This window comes from Cotesia glomerata, linkage group LG4, assembly GCF_020080835.1.
Source record: "Cotesia glomerata isolate CgM1 linkage group LG4, MPM_Cglom_v2.3, whole genome shotgun sequence".
Classification (NCBI taxonomy): domain Eukaryota; kingdom Metazoa; phylum Arthropoda; class Insecta; order Hymenoptera; family Braconidae; genus Cotesia; species Cotesia glomerata.
The window spans coordinates 4,442,065-4,450,788 of record NC_058161.1 but is presented as its reverse complement, the minus strand read 5'-3'; the positions used below and the strand labels follow the sequence as shown (position 1 = coordinate 4,450,788).

Here is an 8,724-nt window from a genome sequence, read left to right as displayed (position 1 = left end):
TAAGCTCATCTCGATGTAACACTCACCAAGAGCTTTCATTTGAGTACCCACATGCATTTTGATATATTTTTCATATATACATATATATAAAATATATGAAAAATTGATGTGGGTACTCAAATGAAAGGTCTCGGTGAGTGTAATGTCGGGATGAGCTTATATCTTTAAAAATGTCAATATTCCACAAGATAAAAGGTAATTTCTTAATTATGTTAAATTGCACTCTACTTTCTTAACTATTGACTTTTGTAATGATATAAGCTCATCCCGATGTTACACTCATCAAGAGCTTTCATTTGAGTACCCACAAGCATTCGGATATATTTTTCATATATTCATATATATATAAAATATATGAAAAATTGATGTTGGTACTCAAATGAAAGGTCTCGGTGAGTGTAATGTCGGGATGAGCTTATATCTTTAAAAATGTCAATATTTCACAAGATAAAAGGTCATTTCTTAATTATGTATCTAGAGATAGATCATTTTTGAATGCAGCCTAAATACTTATCATAATAAATTGACCATCGATAAGAATGAAATGAAACCTTAAAAAATCACAAATTTAAGTCAAGACCTTTAGAATGACATTAAATTTCACTAAAAAAAACCGATTTTATCATATGACTATCCTGGAAACAAAATTTTTCTTATTCTCTAATGTAGATTATGAGTAGAGATTTTTTAAAGCATTTTTTTTTTTATTAGAATTAATTTTTTCTAAAAATTGTCAGTTGTCAGCGGAATTCAGTGTCATTAAATTTATGTGTAATAATATTGACAACAACTATATTTTTAAATTTAAAAGTTTAGTTTTACGAGGGAAGAAGTAAGACTCAGCATCATATCAGAAGTCATGTGTTATATTCAGTAGATCACATATATACTCTGTACCTACTTGAAGTAAATTCGTCTCGCATTAACTCGAGAGCGGCTATAATACGATCTACGGATTCAGGCAACGACTGTTTGTGCAATTTCACGGCCACTTGGAGTAGATCGGGTAAATTGTCCCGATATATATGTGTGTGATTTGTCTGGCACCCGAGGCGACTGTGGGAAACATCCGGGCGGTATTTTCTAGAAGAGGGTTCCAGCGTGATTTTTCTCGCTTCTCGTATTTTTATTCACTCGATTACTTGTTCATTTGTCCATATCAATTATTGTGAATTATTGTTATTAGTATTAGTATATTGTTGTTGTTATTCATTTATAAAGTAAATATTCTAAACTTTATGATCAGATAAGGCTTGTAAGTTATCTTTGATAATTTTTTGTGCTCTTGTGTAATTACTGCTCCTGTTAAGTTGTTATCTTTTTAAGGGTTGTTATCAATTGCTTCATTTTATATTGACATTCATTAGTTGGATTTATTCTAATGCCTAGGTTTAATGACAGGTTAGAACAAATGGTTTATTATTATAAAAAATTAAATTATCTCACATCTAAAAATTTATATAATTTTTCTTTTTTAATTATTAAAAAAAAAATAATAAAAAATTTTCATTCGCAAAAAACTTGAAAAACTATAAGTGCAATTTTAAAAAAATATTTTTTAGTTCTAATTTAATAATTGAAAAAAAATTAAAAATGTCAGATAACTAGTATTACAAAATTAAAATAAGGAACTTGAAAATTGGTAATGTTTAAATTAACCAACATCTAATAAAATTACAAAAAAAAATTTTTTTTTTTCAATTGCATTTATAATTTACCAAAATTTCGATAAATAGAATTTTTTTTGTACACACATACATACAGACACCGTGACAACCTCGCGGGGATAGTCAGGGAAGCTTCCAGTGATCTTTAAACGTCGAGATCTGATGAAAACTCGATTTTTGCAAAACGGGGTGAAAACAATAACTTCCCGATTTTTGAAAATCTTCGATTTTCTTAGCGGGAAGTTGAAAATAATGAAGAAATACAAATATAAAAAAATCTATAAAATATAGAAGGTAATTTTATTAACTACTTAATTATTAATAATATTGTTTTGGTAAAATAATTGCAAATATGGAATAAAATTACTTGCAATCAATTTTTTTCAATACTCCAACCATCAATAATGAAGAAAAAAAAATAATGAAGAAATAAAAATATAAAAAACTATAAATTATAGCAGGAAATTTTATTGACTACTTAATTATTAATAATATTGTTTTGGTAAATTCATTGCAGATATGGAATAAAATTACTCGTTGAAGCAGTAGCAACTAGGGGTAGAACATATACACATTGTATATCATATCTAAATATATATATATATATACATAGCCGAGTTGAGTCCTGGTATATAGTTGAAAGCGTAACCGCTACCAGTTGTGTGGGTGACTTTAGGGTGTAATTGCAGCAGTGGGCGGATCAGAGTAAGCTTCGTGCTGATGGGCGTGGCTCGCTGATTACACCACCGCGATACTGATATCTTCGCTTTTATACCGCTTTTGTCCTATACTAATATACCGACTAGGAAGCTCTGTCTCCTTTATCATCCCAAGTTCAAATTTTCTCCCTCGCTCTATTCACTTGACTTGCTTCTTGCTTCTTGCCTCTTACCTCTTTATCACAACACCCTACTTCCTATTATTCGCGAAAAAAGGCTTTCTTTTTTATCGCGCATTACTTCCCACTTTTATCCACCGATACATATTTAAAATACTTGTTAAATGTCCCGTCAATTACTCAAATCGATATTTCTTCTTTTTATTTTTTTTTTCTTCAGGAAGCAATATCAAGCAAAACAAATTTACCACACCTTTTTGGAGTACTTGGTAAATAAATTTAAATTTAAATAAATAAAATTATGCAAATCGGGAAGCTATTGTCGTAAATTAAATGACCGCGTTTGTAGTTTCCAGTTTTGGGTATATAAATATAAAGTAACGTTTCTTCTTTCTTCTTTTAGGTGAAGGTTGAAGAGAACAAGCACAAGTGGGTAAAAGTCTAGACAAGACACGCGATGTGTTGGAACCACGTATAATACAAGTACTACACGGGGGTGTAGAATTCAAGTTGTGACTTTAGTTAATATAACGCTTTAGCTTTCTTTAGCTTTCTTTACTTAGTACGGCGTTAGTTTTTATTTTTGTTTTGTAGTGTAAGCGAAAACGATAAATGGTAAATGGACAAATGCGTGGATAGGAGTGTGCGCGGCTGCCTCAGGTTATCACACGCTACACTATTGGTCCACGCCCCGCTGACTGGACTGTTTTTTATTGCCGGTCTGCGCGATTTTCGAGGGAGACTGAAAGAATAATTGTACGTCCAATCGCTGAGGGAATTCCCACATGACAGATTTTACTGTTTTCAACTCCGATTACCTTACGGTTGATTTGATATACCAGAATAATAAAGTAAGTATATACTAGTAAGAACTACTTTAATAAATAAATTAACTTGAGTAAAAAAGAAAAATTTTTAAACAAGAAAATAATTTTTAAAAATTATCATTTTGAATCAAAAAGTAAATTTTTTTAATTAAGGTAAAATATTCGGTTGTTAACAATGGCCTAGTTATTGACACTTGCTATTTCATTTTGATCAAAAAAAAAATCAACTAATAAATGAATAAGTACTAGTAACTTTGCAGTCACTATGTAATTGCCGTAAGTTGTAAATTATAAATAAATAAAATTTTGCTTTATTAAATACTTTTGTTAAATTGCACTGTACTTTCTTAAATATTGATGTTTTTAAAAATATAAGCTCATCCCGATGTTACACTCATTAAGAGCTTTCATTCAAGTACCCACATGCACTTTTGATATATTTTTCATATATACATATATAATGTATATTTTAAACATATAAGCTTATTTTGATGTTACATTCATCAAGAGCTTTCATTTGAGTACCCACATGCATTTTTGATATATTTTTCATATATTTATATATATATAATATATATAAATATATGAAGAATTGATGTGGGTACTCAAATGAAAGGTCTCGATGAGTGTAACATCAGGGTGAGCTTATATCTTTAAAAATGTCAATATTTCACAAGATATTTGTTAAATTGCACTGTACTATCTCAACTATTAATGTTTTTAAATATATAAGCTCATCCCGATGTTACACTCATCAAGAGCTTTCATTCAAGTATCCACATGCACTTTTGATTTATTTTTCATATATACATATATAATGTATATTTTTAACATATAAGATCTTTTTGATGTTACACTCATCAAGAGCTTTCATTTGAGTACCCACATGCATTTTTGATATATTTTTCATATATTTATATATATTATATATATAAATATATGAAAAATATATCAAAAATGCATGTGGGTACTCAAATGAAAGGTCTCGATGAGTGTAACATCGGGGTGAGCTTAAATCTTTAAAAATGTCAATATTTCACAAGATATTTGTTAAATTGCACTGTACTATCTCAACTATTAATGTTTTTAAAGATATAAGCTCATCTCGACGTTAAACTCATCGAGAGCTTTCATTCGAGTACCCACATACATTTTGATATATTTTTCATATATCTATATATATATAAGCGAAATACCACTCACTCATCACGAGATCTCTGAAACTATTCGCCCGATTGACTTGAAATTTAGCATAGTTACTCCATTCGTGATGTAGACGCTCACTAAGAACGGATTTTACGCAATTCCTAGCCAAAATGAATTTTTCGTCTACCATCACATATGCCCTCCCCTCCCCTCCCTCTCATTCTTCTCCTCCCCTCCCGTGCCCTATAATCTTTCCCCTTCCCTATATCTCTCTCTTTTTTTGGGAGCGAAATATCATTTTGACCCTCTAATCTAAGAAACCATCAGTGGCACCCGTAAATTATCGAACTCAACCCCCCTACAACCACCCACGCTAATCAACCGTTGCCATGGTTACCATTGTCATGGTTATCGTTGCCATGGTTACCGTTGCTATGGTTACCGTTGCCGTGGTTACCGTTGCCATGGTTACCGTTACCATGGTTGCCGTTACCATGGTTACCGTTATCATGGTTACCGTTGCTATAATAACTGTCAAAATGATTGATTTTAAATTTTATCGATTGACTGTTGGGACAGTAGGAATTCATAATCATACGTTTTTAAGAAAGAATAGCTAAATCATTAATAACTGAAATAACTTATATGTATTGGAATAATCATGAAGGATGAACTCGATTATATCATAACACAGATAAATTAAACATAAATATTATCAAGTTGATATTGTTAAATGATTATACTGATTTTAATGATTAAAATTAAAATGGTAAATTGTGTCTGATGCGTCTTCTCTAAAATTTTACAACGATATCGTTAAATTATTATAAAAACGGTCGATTTAAGATAATTTCTAATAAAATGAGTAATAATAAATATATTTTTTAATACCACTTAATTTGTTATGAATTTATTAATAACTAGCTGATACCCGCCCGCTTCGATAGGAATACAATAAATTTTTATGGTGTAACCTAGATGAAAAATATAAACAAAATGGTTAATTTCAAAAAGATAATGAATATAAATTTTGAATTAGAGAAAAGTGATTGTTTGTGATGACCGGTGTTAGCGAGTATTAAATATATGAGAAAAGTATTTTATTATTAACATTTTTTAAAATTAAAATTATTGACATTTTTAAAATTAAATAATACTATGAAGCGGAAAAGAATAGGAGTTACGGATAATTATTACGTGAATCGTTCCAACATTCACGTAACAGAATAATTGGAGGAGGAAGAGATTGAGAAAGAAATAGGAAGGACCTTCTTAATAAGAGTTTACAGAATATGCGAGAAAAAATTCAGATAGCTCGGACAGGGATTCGAACCCAGAACCTTCCGGTGACATGTCGGCTACTCTACCATTTGACCTATCCGGTCTAGACTAAATGTTTAGGATAACATTATTATAATGGGAACGCATCTCATTACACAGTACGTCATGGGTGATGCGGAAATCTGTCTAATGACAGATTTACTGACTAACTGACCCATTGATTGATTGATTATTAATAATAAAATACTTTTCTCATATATTTAATACTCGCTAACATCGGTTATCATAAACAATCACTTTTCTCTAATTCAAAATTTATATTAATTATCTTTTTGAAATTAATCATTTTGTTTATATTTTTCATCTAGGTTACAACATAAAATTTTATTGTATGCCCAGCGAAGCGGGCGGGTATCAGCTAGTACATATATATATAATATATATAAATATATGAAAAATTGATGTGGGTACCCAAATGAAAGGTTTCTACGAGTGTAATATCGGAGTGAGCTTATATCTTCAAAAATGTCAATATTTCACAAGATAAAAGGTCATGTCTTAATTATGTATCTAGAGATGGATCATTTTCAAATGCAGCCTAAATACTTATCATAATAAATTCACTATCAGTGAGAATGATATGAAACCTTGAAAAGACACAAATTAAAGTCAAGACCTTTGCAATGACACTAAATTTCACTTTAAAAAACCGATTTTATCGTATGACTATTCTGGAAACAAAATTTTTCTTATTCTCTTAATAAGATAGATAATTTCTGAATTATAAATTTTAAGATAATAGGTTTTTTCAGAGCATTTTATTTTTTTAATTAGAATAAAATTGCAACTAGGTCAGTGTTGATAAATGGACCTTTTACCTTACGTAAAATTTACTTGAAGCAAGATCAATTTCTTAGTTCAAGAATTTTTCTTGATTCAAGATGAAGTGAATCTTAAAAATGATGTTCTTGGTTCAAGATTTTTTTTTTTTAAATAAAGTTTATTATTTTTTCATTAGTGTGTATAAAATTAATTGTAAACATAATTTTATTTTTTTTTTTATTATTACAGATGAATGATCAATTTGAGTTGATGATAAAAAGCTGTCAAATTTTAATTTACACTTGTTACACTGAAGTGAAGTGTCAAAAGGTATATGTTTTTTATATTGATATTTACATTTCACGCATGAATATTTTGCATTGTTCAATTTTTGGTTTATGAACTTTTGAATGAAACATTTTGATTGATTTTTTTTTGGAAAATTAAAAAAATTTGATACCTAAATAATTATTGTAATAAATATTTTTAATTTTTGTTAAATTTTTTTTCTAAAAAATTAAAAATTTTATTTAAAAAATTAAGTGACATTTGACATAAGAAACAAATGTTCTATTACCCTCACAATAAATAACAAAAGTTCCGATTAATTGGTCAAATAATTAAATTATTCAAAATCATTTAGACGGTACGGGTTACTTATAAATAGATTAGTCAATAATTACACGTTGAATTGGAATCGATGAATAATTAAACATCTCAAATACCAGATTAATTAATCAGTTGTCGACAATTTTATCAACCGATAGCCGAGAATCGATCGATTTTATTGTAATTATAATTAGTCACTACTGTAATTGAATTAATTAATAATAATCCGGCTGTGAATGATTGAATTAATTTAGAGCTTAGTTTCGCAATGAGTTTAGCAATATCCTATTATTGATGATGATGATGATGATGATGATGATGATGATGATTATGATTGTTGTCGATATTGATGCTGTTGTTATTATTACAGATTACAAACTATAGTATGGATCGCATGATGAGTCTTTGGTGTCGCCGTCACCGCCGCAAAGAGACACGTTGTCTGCATACGAAAATGCTACCAGTAGCCACACGCATCTGTATCTGTCTGTCATTGTCGCAGTATCTACTTATGTACATTTAACATTTTTAAACTTAAAACTTTATTTCCCATTCCCATCCTCGGATGTATTACTTATTCTGTCGGCCAGACAACTGTGTCGCGTCTTGATGTTCTGATGTTAACACATGACACCGTTGTAGCTTCCAAATTCCACTGGCTAGTCATCAGATATTCATGTAAGCAAACTACTCTTTTAATATTTTTTTTTTTTTTTTTTTTTTCATACTACTAATAATCGAATGTAAGAAATTTATTATTTTATAATAATAATAGTAATCCTCATTTATACAGCTTTTATAAAAAAATTTTTATTTTTATTGATTTACGAGCTTTCTTTATTAATTATCTTTATCAAAAATAAATTTAAAAAAAAAATTAGTAATAATAGAAGTGAATTATTGAATGAAAATAAAGTCAGATTTCTTCTTATGAAAATATTTTTTTATTGAAACAAAAATTTTTGGTGATTATAATTAAATTTTTTTTATTAGCAATTTTTTTACAAATTTTTAAAAATTACATTATTATTTTTATTATTTTATATATATTTTCCTTTGAAAATATTCAAATTATTGGCTATCCAGTCTAATACAACAATTTTTTCTAATTATTTATAATATCGTTTAAATTTGCATCTAAATTTGTCATTAAAGGTAAATTTGACTGAAGAAATATATATATATATATATAAAAGTAAGGAAAATATATATAAAAGTATTATAAAAAAGTCTTTAGAAAAAAATAAAAATATTAAAATTATTATTATTATTATTTTGACATTAATTTTCAACAATAACTATTATTATTATTAAAATAAATCGTTGAATAAAAGTAATTTCAGATTTCTTCTGACAAGAATATTCTTCTTTATTTATAACAAAAATGTATAGTGATTTGTTACATCCCAGAAATTCGGGGTTATAAATAATTTAATTTTGTCTGGTGGGTGAATTTTTATTGCAATTGATTCGCAGAATAATAATTTAATTCTAAAAAAAAAATAATTTTACTTTACAGCTAAATTTTCTGAGA

The 8,724-nt window shown here is 28.3% G+C and overlaps 1 long non-coding RNA gene across 1 annotated transcript; it reads left to right on the top strand.

The window, feature by feature from the left end:
- Positions 1 to 2,218: 2,218 nt before the first annotated feature.
- LOC123263484 lies at positions 2,219 to 7,870 on the top strand. Its single transcript, XR_006509174.1, has 4 exons — positions 2,219 to 2,774; positions 2,909 to 3,356; positions 6,831 to 6,911; positions 7,561 to 7,870. It is a non-coding gene; the product is annotated as an uncharacterized LOC123263484 (long non-coding RNA).
- Positions 7,871 to 8,724: the final 854 nt, after the last annotated feature.